Source organism: Gorilla gorilla, chromosome 21 (assembly GCF_029281585.2).
Source record: "Gorilla gorilla gorilla isolate KB3781 chromosome 21, NHGRI_mGorGor1-v2.1_pri, whole genome shotgun sequence".
Lineage (NCBI taxonomy): Eukaryota > Metazoa > Chordata > Mammalia > Primates > Hominidae > Gorilla > Gorilla gorilla.
Window position 1 is genome coordinate 41,237,364 of NC_073245.2, and position 12,202 is coordinate 41,249,565.

Sequence of the window (12,202 nt, forward strand, 5' to 3'; positions counted from 1 at the left end):
GGGCCAACGGTAGAAAAGGAAATATCTTTGTATAAAAACTAGCGAGAATCATTCTCAGCAACCACTTTGGGATGTGTGCGTTCCACCCACAGAGTTTAACCTTTCTTTTCACAGAGCACTTTGGAAACACTCTGTTTGTAACGTCTGCAAGTGGATATTTGGACCTCTTTGAGGATTTCGTTGGAAACGGGATTTCTGAATCTAACTCTTGACAGAAGAATTCTCAGTAACTACTTTGGGCTGCGTGTGTTCAACTCACAGAGTTGAACCTTCCTTTAGACAGAGCAGATTTGAAACCCTCTTTTTGTGGAATTTGCAAGTGGAGATTTCAATCGCTTTGGGGCCAACGGCAGAAAAGGAATATCTTCGTATAAAAACTAGCGAGAATCATTCTCAGCAACCACTTTGGGATGTGTGCGTTCCACTCACAGTGTTTAACCGTTCTTTTCATAGAGCAGTTTGGAAACACTCTGTTTGTAAAGTCTGCAAGTGGATATTTGGACCTCTTTGAGGATTTCGTTGGAAACGGGATTTCTGCACCTTACGCTAGACAGAAGAATTCTCAGTAACTTCTTAGGGCTGCGTGTTTTCAACTCACAGAGTTGAACCTTCCTTTAGACAGAGCAGATTTTAAACCCTCTTTTTGTGGAATTTGCAAGTGGAGATTTCAATCGCTTTGGGGCCAACGGTAGAGAAGGAAATATCTTCGTAGAAAAGGAAATATCTTTGTATAAAAACTAGCGAGAATCGTTCTCAGCAACCACTTTGGGATGTGTGCGTTCCACTCACAGAGTTTAACGTTTCTTCTCATAGAACACTTTGGAAACACTCTCTTTGTAAAGTCTGCAAGTGGATATTTGGAACTCTTTGAGGATTTCGTTGGAAACGGGATTTCTGCATCTAACGCTAGACAGAAGAATTCTCAGTAACTACTTTGGGCTGCGTGTGTTCAACTCACAGAGTTGAACCTTCCTTTAGACAGAGCAGATTTGAAACCCTCTTTTTGTGGAATTTGCAAGTGGAGATTTCAAGCGCTTTGGGGCCAACGGTAGAAAAGGAAATATCTTCGTAGAAAAGGAAATATCTTCGTATAAAAACTAGAGAGAATCATTCTCAGCAACCACTTTGGGATGTGTGCGTTCCACTCACAGAGTTTAACCTTTCTTCTCATAGAACACTTTGGAAACACTCTCTTTGTAAAGTCTGCAAGTGGATATTTGGACGTCTTTGAGGATTTCGTTGGAAACGGGATTTCTGCATCTAACGCTAGACAGAAGAATTCTCGGTAACTTCTTAGGGCTGCGTGTGTTCAACTCACAGAGTTGAACCTTCCTTTAGACAGAGGAGATTTGAAACACTCTTTTTGTGGAATTTGCAAGTGGAGATTTCAAGCGCTTTGGGGCCAACGGTAGAAAAGGAAATATCTTCGTATAAAAACTAGCGAGAATCATTCTCAGCAACCACTTTGGGATGTGTGCGTTCCACTCACAGTGTTTAACCTTTCTTTTCATAGAGCAGTTTGGAAACACTCTGTTTGTAAAGTCTGCAAGTGGATATTTGGAACTCTGAGGATTTCGTTGGAAACGGGATTTCTGCATCTAACGCTAGACAGAAGAATTCTCAGTAACTACTTTGGGCTGCGTGTGTTCAACTCACAGAGTTGAACCTTCCTTTAGACAGAGCAGATTTTAAACCCTCTTTTTGTGGAATTTGCAAGTGGAGATTTCAATCGCTTTGGGGCCAACGGTAGAGAAGGAAATATCTTCGTAGAAAAGGAAGTATCTTTGTATAAAAACTAGCGAGAATCATTCTCAGCAACCACTTTGGGATGTGTGCGTTCCACTCACAGAGTTTAAACTTTCTTCTCATAGAACACTTTGGAAACACTCTCTTTGTAAAGTCTGCAAGTGGATATTTGGAACTCTTTGAGGATTTCGTTGGAAACGGGATTTCTGCATCTAACGCTAGACAGAAGAATTCTCAGTAACTACTTTGGGCTGCGTGTGTTCAACTCACAGAGTTGAACCTTCCTTTAGACAGAGCAGATTTGAAACACTCTTTATGTGGAATTTGCAAGTGGAGATTTCAAGCGCTTTGGGGCCAACGGTAGAAAAGGAAATATCTTTGTATAAAAACTAGCGAGAATCATTCTCAGCAACCACTTTGGGATGTGTGCGTTCCACCCACAGAGTTTAACCTTTCTTTTCATAGAGCACTTTGGAAACACTCTGTTTGTAACGTCTGCAAGTGGATATTTGGACCTCTTTGAGGATTTCGTTGGAAACGGGATTTCTGAATCTAACGCTTGACAGAAGAATTCTCAGTAACTACTTTGGGCTGCGTGTGTTCAACTCACACAGTTGAACCTTCCTTTAAACAGAGGAGATTTGAAACCCTCTTTTTGTGGAATTTGCAAGTGGAGATTTCAAGCGCTTTGGGGCCAACGGCAGAAAAGGAAATATCTTCGTATAAAAACTAGCGAGAATCATTCTCAGAAACCACTTTGGGATGTGTGCGTTCTACTCACAGTGTTTAACCTTTCTTTTCATAGAGCAGTTTGGAAACACTCTGTTTGTAAAGTCTGCAAGTGGATATTTGGACCTCTTTGAGGATTTCGTTGGAAACGGGATTTCTGCACCTTACGCTAGACAGAAGAATTCTCGGTAACTTCTTAGGGCTGCGTGTGTTCAACTCACAGAGTTGAAGCTTCCTTTAGACAGAGCAGATTTGAAACCCTCTTTTTGTGGAATTTGCAAGTGGAGATTTCAATCGCTTTGGGGCCAACGGTAGAAAAGGAAATATCTTCGTAGAAAAGGAAATATCTTCGTATAAAAACTAGAGAGAATCATTCTCAGCAACCACTTTGGGATGTGTGCGTTCCACTCACAGAGTTTAACCTTTCTTCTCATAGAACACTTTGGAAACACTCTCTTTGTAAAGTCTGCAAGTGGATATTTGGACGTCTTTGAGGATTTCTTTGTAAACGGGATTTCTGCATCTAACGCTAGACAGTAGAATTCTCAGTAACTTCTTTGGGCTGCGTGTGTTCAACTCACAGAGTTGAACCTTCGTTTAGACAGAGGAGATTTGAAACACTCTTTTTGTGGTATTTGCAAGTGGAGATTTCAAGCGCTTTGGGGCCAACGGTAGAAAAGGAAATATCTTCGTATAAAAACTAGCGAGAATCATTCTCAGCAACCACTTTGGGATGTGTGCGTTCCACTCACTGAGTTTAACCTTTCTTTTCATAGAGCACTTTGGAAACACTCTGTTTGTAACGTCTGCAAGTGGATATTTGGACCTCTTTGAGGATTTCGTTGGAAACGGGATTTCTGAATCTAATGCTTGACAGAAGAATTCTCACTAACTACTTTGGGCTGCGTGTGTTCAACTCACAGAGTTGAACCTTCCTTTAGACAGAGGAGATTTGAAACCCTCTTTTTGTGGAATTTGCAAGTGGAGATTTCAAGCGCTTTGGGGCCAACGGTAGAAAAGGAAATATCTTCGTATAAAAACTAGCGAGAATCATTCTCAGCAACCACTTTGGGATGTGTGCGTTCTACTCACAGTGTTTAACCTTTCTTTTCATAGAGCAGTTTGGAAACACTCTGTTTGTAAAGTCTGCAAGTGGATATTTGGACCTCTTTGAGGATTTCGTTGGAAACGGGATTTCTGCACCTTACGCTAGACAGAAGAATTCTCGGTAACTTCTTAGGGCTGCGTGTGTTCAACTCACAGAGTTGAACCTTCCTTTAGACAGAGCAGATTTTAAACCCTCTTTTAGTGGAATTTGCAAGTGGAGATTTCAATCGCTTTGGGGCCAACGGTAGAAAAGCAAATATCTTTGTATAAAAACTAGCGAGAATCATTCTCAGCAACCACTTTGGGATGTGTGCGTTCCACTCACAGAGTTTAACCTTTCTTCTCATAGAACACTTTGGAAACACTCTCTTTGTAAAGTCTGCAAGTGGATATTTGGAACTCTTTGAGGATTTCGTTGGAAACGGGATTTCTGCATCTAACGCTAGACAGAAGAATTCTCAGTAACTACTTTGGGCTGCGTGTGTTCAACTCACAGAGTTGAACCTTCCTTTAGACAGAGCAGATTTGAAACACTCTTTTTGTGGAATTTGCAAGTGGAGATTTCAAGCGCTTTGGGGCCAACGGTAGAAAAGAAAATATCTTTGTATAAAAACTAGCGAGAATCATTCTCAGCAACCACTTTGGGATGTGTGCGTTCCACTCACTGAGTTTAACCTTTCTTTTCATAGAGCACTTTGGAAACACTCTGTTTGTAAACTCTGCAAGTGGATATTTGGACCTCTTTGAGGATTTCGTTGGAAACGGGATTTCTGAATCTAACGCTTGACAGAAGAATTCTCAGTAACTACTTTGGGCTGCGTGTGTTCAACTCACAGAGTTGAACCTTCCTTCAGACAGAGGAGATTTGAAACCCTCTTTTTGTGGAATTTGCAAGTGGAGATTTCAAGCGCTTTGGGGCCAACGGCAGAAAAGGAAATATCTTCGTATAAAAACTAGCGAGAATCATTCTCAGCAACCACTTTGGGATGTGTGCGTTCTACTCACAGTGTTTAACCTTTCTTTTCATAGAGCAGTTTGGAAACACTCTGTTTGTAAAGTCTGCAAGTGGATATTTGGACCTCTTTGAGGATTTCGTTGGAAACGGGATTTCTGCACCTTACGCTAGACAGAAGAATTCTTGGTAACTTCTTAAGGCTGCGTGTGTTCAACTCACAGAGTTGAAGCTTCCTTTAGACAGAGCAGATTTGAAACCCTCTTTTTGTGGAATTTGCAAGTGGAGATTTCAATCGCTTTGGGGCCAACGGTAGAAAAGGAAATATCTTCTTAGAAAAGGAAATATCTTCGTATAAAAACTAGAGAGAATCATTCTCAGCAACCACTTTGGGATGTGTGCGTTCCACTCACAGAGTTTAACCTTTCTTCTCATAGAACACTTTGGAAACACTCTCTTTGTAAAGTCTGCAAGTGGATATTTGGACGTCTTTGAGGATTTCATTGGAAACGGGATTTCTGCATCTAACGCTAGACAGAAGAATTCTCAGTAACTTCTTTGGGCTGCGTGTGTTCAACTCACAGAGTTGAACCTTCCTTTAGACAGAGGAGATTTGAAACCCTCTTTTTGTGGAATTTGCAAGTGGAGATTTCAAGCGCTTTGGGGCCATCGGTAGAAAAGGAAACATCTTCGAATAAAAACTAGCGAGAATCATTCTCAGCAACCATTTTGGGATGTGTGCATTCCACTCACAGTGTTTAACCTTTCTTTTCATAGAGCAGTTTGGAAACACTCTGTTTGTAAAGTCTGCAAGTGGATATTTGGACCTCTTTGAGGATTTCGTTGGAAACGGGTTTCCGCACCTTACGCTAGACAGAAGAATTTTCAGTAACTTCTTAGGGCTGCGTGTTTTCAACTCACAGAGTTGAACCTTCCTTTAGACAGAGCAGATTTTAAACCCACTTTTTGTGGAATTTGCAAGTGGAGATTTCAATCGCTTTGGGGCCAACGGTAGAAAAGGTAATATCTTCATAGAAAAGGAAATATCTTTGTATAAAAACTAGCGAGAATCATTCTCAGCAACCACTTTGGGATGTGTGCGTTCCACTCACAGAGTTTAACCTTTCTTCTCATAGAACACTTTGGAAACACTCTCTTTGTAAAGTCTGCAAGTGGATATTTGGAACTCTTTTAGGATTTCGTTGGAAACGGGATTTCTGCATCTAACGCTAGACAGAAGAATTCTCAGTAACTACTTTGGGCTGCGTGTGTTCAACTCACAGATTTGAACCTTCCTTTAGACAGAGCAGATTTGAAACACTCTTTTTGTGGAATTTGCAAGTGGAGATTTCAAGCGCTTTGGGGCCAACGGTAGAAAAGGAAATATCTTTGTATAAAAACTAGCGAGAATCATTCTCAGCAACCACTTTGGGATGTGTGCGTTCCACCCACAGTGTTTAAACTTTCTTTTCATAGAGCACTTTGGAAACACTCTGTTTGTAACGTCTGCAAGTGGATATTTGGACCTCTTTGAGGATTTCGTTGGAAACGGGATTTCTGTACCTTACGCTAGACAGAAGAATTCTCAGTAACTTCTTAGGGCGGCGTGTGTTCAACTCACAGAGTTGAACCTTCCTTTAGACAGAGGAGATTTGAAACCCTCTTTTTGTGGAATTTGCAAGTGGAGATTTCAAGCGCTTTGGGGTCAACGGTAGAAAAGGAAATATCTTCGTATAAAAACTAGCGAGAATCATTCTCAGCAACGACTTTGGGATGTGTGCGTTCCACTCACAGAGTTTAACCTTTCTTTTCATAGAGCGGTTTTTAAACACTCTGTTTCTAAAGTCTGCAAGTGGATATTTGGACCTCTTCGAGGATTTCGTTGGAAACGGGATTTCCGTATCTAACGCTAGACAGAAGAATTCTCAGTAACTTCTTTAGGCTGCGTGTGTTCAACTCACAGAGTTGAACCTTCCTTTAAACAGAGCAGATTTGCAACCCTCTTTTTGTGGAATTTGCAAGTGGAGATTTCAAGCGCTTTGGGGCCAATGGTAGAAAAGGAAATATCTTCGTATAAAAACTAGAGAGAATCATTCTCAGCAACCCCTTTGGGATGTGTGCGTTCCACTCACAGAGTTTAAACTTTCTTTTCGTAGAGCGGTTTGGAAACACTCTGTTTGTAAAGTCTGCAAGTGGATATTTGGACCTCTTCGAGGATTTCGTTGGAAACGGGATTTCCGTATCTAACGCTAGACAGAAGAATTCTCAGTAACTTCTTTAGGCTGCGTGTGTTCAACTCACAGAGTTGAACCTTCCTTTAAACAGAGCAGATTTGAAACCCTCTTTTTGTGGAATTTGCAAGTGGAGATTTCAAGCGCTTTGGGGCCAACGGTAGAAAAGGAAATATCTTCGTATAAAAACTAGAGAGAATCATTCTCAGCAACCACTTTGGGATGTGTGCGTTCCACTCACAGAGTTTAACCTTTCTTTTCATAGAGCGGTTTGGAAACACTCTGTTTGTAAAGTCTGCAAGTGGACATTTGGACCTCTTTGAGGATTTCGTTGGAAACGGGATTTCTGCATCTAACGCTAGACAGAAGAATTCTCAGTAACTTCTTTGGGCTGCGTGTGTTCAACTCACAGAGTTGAACCTTCCTTTAGACAGAGGAGATTTGAAACCCTCTTTTTGTGGAATTTGCAAGTGGAGATTTCAAGCGCTTTGGGGTCAACGGTAGAAAAGGAAATATCTTCGTATAAAAACTAGAGAGAATCATTCTCAGCAACCACTTTGGGATGTGTGCGTTCCACTCACAGTGTTTAACCTTTCTTTTCATAGAGCGGTTTGGAAACACTCTGTTTGTAAAGTCTGCAAGTGGATATTTGGACCTCTTCGAGGATTTCGTTGGAAACGGGATTTCCGTAACTAACGCTAGACAGAAGAATTCTCAGTAACTTCTTTAGGCTGCGTGTGTTCAACTCACAGAGTTGAACCTTCCTTTAAACAGAGCAGATTTGAAACCCTCTTTTTGTGGAATTTGCAAGTGGAGATTTCAAGCGCTTTGGGGCCAACGGTAGAAAAGGAAATATCTTCGTATAAAAACTAGAGAGAATCATTCTCAGCAACCACTTTGGGATGTGTGCGTTCCACTCACAGAGTTTAAACTTTCTTTTCGTAGAGCGGTTTGGAAACACTCTGTTTGTAAAGTCTGCAAGTGGATATTTGGACCTCTTCGAGGATTTCGTTGGAAACGGGATTTCTGCATCTAACGCTAGACAGAAGAATTCTCAGTAACTTCTTTAGGCTGCGTGTGTTCAACTCACAGAGTTGAACCTTCCTTTAGACAGACGAGATTTGAAACACTCTTTTTGTGGAATTTGCAAGTGGAGATTTCAAGCGCTTTGGGGTCAACGGTAGAAAAGGAAATATCTTCGTATAAAAACTAGCGAGAATCATTCTCAGCAACCACTTTGGGATGTGTGCGTTCCACTCACAGAGTTTAACCTTTCTTTTCATAGAGCGGTTTGCAAACACTCTGTTTGTAAACTCTGCAAGTGGATTTTTGGACCTCTTCGAGGATTTCGTTGGAAACGGGATTTCCGTATCTAACGCTAGACAGAAGAATTCTCAGTAACTTCTTAGGGCTTCGTGTTTTCAACTCACAGAGTTGAACCTTCCTTTAGACAGAGCAGATTTTAAACCCTCTTTTTGTGGAATTTGCAAGTGGAGATTTCAACCGCTTTGGGGCCAACGGTAGAAAAGGAAATATCTTCGTAGAAAAGGAAATATCTTTGTATAAAAACTAGCGAGAATCATTCTCAGCAACCACTTTGGGATGTGTGCGTTCCACTCACAGAGTTTAACCTTTCTTCTCATAGAACACTTTGGAAACACTCTCTTTGTAAAGTCTGCAAGTGGATATTTGGAACTCTTTGAGGATTTCGTTGGAAACGGGATTTCTGCATCTAACGCTAGACAGAAGAATTCTCAGTAACTACTTTGGGCTGCGTGTGTTCAACTCACAGAGTTGAACCTTCCCTCAGACAGAGCAGATTTGAAACCCTCTTTTTGTGGAATTTGCAAGTGGAGATTTCAAGCGCTTTGGGGCCAACGGTAGAAAAGGAAATATCTTTGTATAAAAACTAGCGAGAATCATTCTCAGCAACCACTTTGGGATGTGTGCGTTCCACCCACAGAGTTTAACCTTTCTTTTCATAGAGCACTTTGGAAACACTCTGTTTGTAACGTCTGCAAGTGGATATTTGGACCTCTTTGAGGATTTCGTTGGAAACGGGATTTCTGAATCTAACGCTTGACAGAAGAATTCTCAGTAACTACTTTGGGCTGCGTGTGTTCAACTCACAGAGTTGAACCTTCCTTTAGACAGAGGAGATTTGAAACCCTCTTTTTGTGGAATTTGCAAGTGGAGATTTCAAGCGCTTTGTGGCCAACGGCAGAAAAGGAAATATCTTCGTATAAAAACTAGCGAGAATCATTCTCAGCAACCACTTTGGGATGTGTGCGTTCCACTCACAGTGTTTAACCTTTCTTTTCATAGAGCAGTTTGGAAACACTCTGTTTGTAAAGTCTGCAAGTGGATATTTGGACCTCTTTGAGGATTTCGTTGGAAACGGGATTTCTGCACCTTACGCTAGACAGAAGAATTCTCGGTAACTTCTTAGGGCTGCGTGTGTTCAACTCACAGAGTTGAAGCTTCCTTTAGACAGAGCAGATTTGAAACCCTCTTTTTGTGGAATTTGCAAGTGGAGATTTCAATCGCTTTGGGGCCAACGGTATAAAAGGAAATATCTTCGTAGAAAAGGAAATATCTTCGTATAAAAACTAGAGAGAATCATTCTCAGCAACCACTTTGGGATGTGTGCGTTCCACTCACAGAGTTTAACCTTTCTTTTCATAGAGCGGTTTGGAAACACTCTGTTTGTAAAGTCTGCAAGTGGATATTTGGACCTCTTTGAGGATTTCGTTGGAAACGGGATTTCTGCATCTAACGCTAGACAGAAGAATTCTCAGTTACTTCTTTGGGCTGCGTGTGTTCAACTCACAGAGTTGAACCTTCCTTTAGACAGAGGAGATTTGAAACCCTCTTTTTGTGGAATTTGCAAGTGGAGATTTCAAGCGCTTTGGGGTCAACGGTAGAAAAGGAAATATCTTCGTATAAAAACTAGCGAGAATCATTCTCAGCAACCACTTTGGGATGTGTGCGTTCCACTCACAGAGTTTAACCTTTCTTTTCATAGAGCGGTTTGGAAACACTCTGTTTGTAAAGTCTGCAAGTGGATATTTGGACCTCTTCGAGGATTTCGTTGGAAACGGGATTTCCGTATCTAACGCTAGACAGAAGAATTCTCAGTAACTTCTTTGGGCTGCGTGTGTTCAACTCACAGAGTTGAACCTTCCTTTAAACAGAGCAGATTTGAAACCCTCTTTTTGTGGAATTTGCAAGTGGAGATTTCAAGCGCTTTGGGGCCATCGGTAGAAAAGGAAATATCTTCGTATAAAAACTAGAGAGAATCATTCTCAGCAACCACTTTGGGATGTGTGCATTCCACTCACAGAGTTTAAACTTTCTTTTCATAGAGCGGTTTGGAAACACTCTGTTTGTAAAGTCTGCAAGTGGATATTTGGACCTCTTCGAGGATTTCGTTGGAAACGGGATTTCCGTATCTAACGCTAGACAGAAGAATTCTCAGTAACTTCTTTAGGCTGCGTGTGTTCAACTCACAGAGTTGAACCTTCCTTTAAACAGAGCAGATTTGAAACCCTCTTTTTGTGGAATTTGCAAGTGGAGATTTCAATCGCTTTGGGGCCAACGGTAGAAAAGGAAATATCTTCGTATAAAAACTAGAGAGAATCATTCTCAGCAACCACTTTGGGATGTGTGCGTTCCACTCACAGAGTTTAACCTTTCTTTTCATAGAGCGGTTTGGAAACACTCTGTTTGTAAAGTCTGCAAGTGGATATTTGGACCTCTTTGAGGATTTCGTTGGAAACGGTATTTCTGCATCTAACGCTTGACAGAAGAATTCTCGGTAACTTCTTAGGGCTGCGTGTGTTCAACTCACAGAGTTGAAGCTTCCTTTAGACAGAGCAGATTTGAAACCCTCTTTTTGTGGAATTTGCAAGTGGAGATTTCAAGCGCTTTGGGGCCAACGGTAGAAAAGGAAATATCTTCGTTGAAAAGGAAATATCTTCGTATAAAAACTAGAGAGAATCATTCTCAGCAACCACTTTGGGATGTGTGCGTTCCACTCACAGAGTTCAACCTTTCTTCTCATAGAACACTTTGGAAACACTCTCTTTGTAAAGTCTGCAAGTGGATATTTGGACGTCTTTGAGGATTTCATTGGAAACGGGATTTCTGCATCTAACGCTAGACAGAAGAATTCTCAGTAACTTCTTTGGGCTGCGTGTGTTCAACTCACAGAGTTGAACCTTCCTTTAGACAGAGGAGATATGAAACACTCTTTTTGTGGAATTTGCAAGTGGAGATTTCAAGCGCTTTGGGGCCAACGGTAGAAAAGGGAATATCTTCGTATAAAAACTAGCGAGAATCATTCTCAGCAACCACTTTGGGATGTGTGCGTTCCACTCACAGTGTTTAACCTTTCTTTTCATAGAGCAGTTTGGAAACACTCTGTTTGTAAAGTCTGCAAGTGGATATTTGGACCTCTTTGAGGATTTCGTTGGAAACGGGATTTCTGCACCTTACGCTAGACAGAAGAATTCTCAGTAACTTCTTAGGGCTGCGTGTTTTCAACTCACAGAGTTGAACCTTCCTTTAGACAGAGCAGATTTTAAACCCTCTTTTTGTGGAATTTGCAAGTGGAGATTTCAATCGCTTTGGGGCCTACGGTAGAAAAGGAAATATCTTCGTAGAAAAGGAAATATCTTTGTATAAAAACTAGCGAGAATCATTCTCAGCAACCACTTTGGGATGTGTGCGTTCCACTCACAGAGTTTAACCTTTCTTCTCATAGAACACTTTGGAAACACTCTCTTTGTAAAGTCTGCAAGTGGATATTTGGACGTCTTTGAGGATTTCATTGGAAACGGGATTTCTGCACCTTACGCTAGACAGAAGAATTCTCAGTAACTTCTTAGGGCTGCGTGTTTTCAACTCACAGAGTTGAACCTTCCTTTAGACAGAGCAGATTTTAAACCCTCTTTTAGTGGAATTTGCAAGTGGAGATTTCAATCGCTTTGGGGCCAACGGTAGAAAAGGAAATATCTTTGTATAAAAACTAGCGAGAATCATTCTCAGCAACCACTTTGGGATGTGTGCGTTCCACTCACAGAGTTTAACCTTTCTTCTCATAGAACACTTTGGAAACACTCTCTTTGTAAAGTCTGCAAGTGGATATTTGGAACTCTTTGAGGATTTCGTTGGAAACGGGATTTCTGCATCTAACGCTAGACAGAAGAATTCTCAGTAACTACTTTGGGCTGCGTGTGTTCAACTCACAGAGTTGAACCTTCCTTTAGACAGAGCAGATTTGAAACACTCTTTTTGTGGGATTTGCAAGTGGAGATTTCAAGCGCTTTGGGGCCAACGGTAGAAAAGAAAATATCTTTGTATAAAAAGTAGCGAGAATCATTCTCAGCAACCACTTTGGGATGTGTGCGTTCCACTCACTGAGTTTAACCTTTCT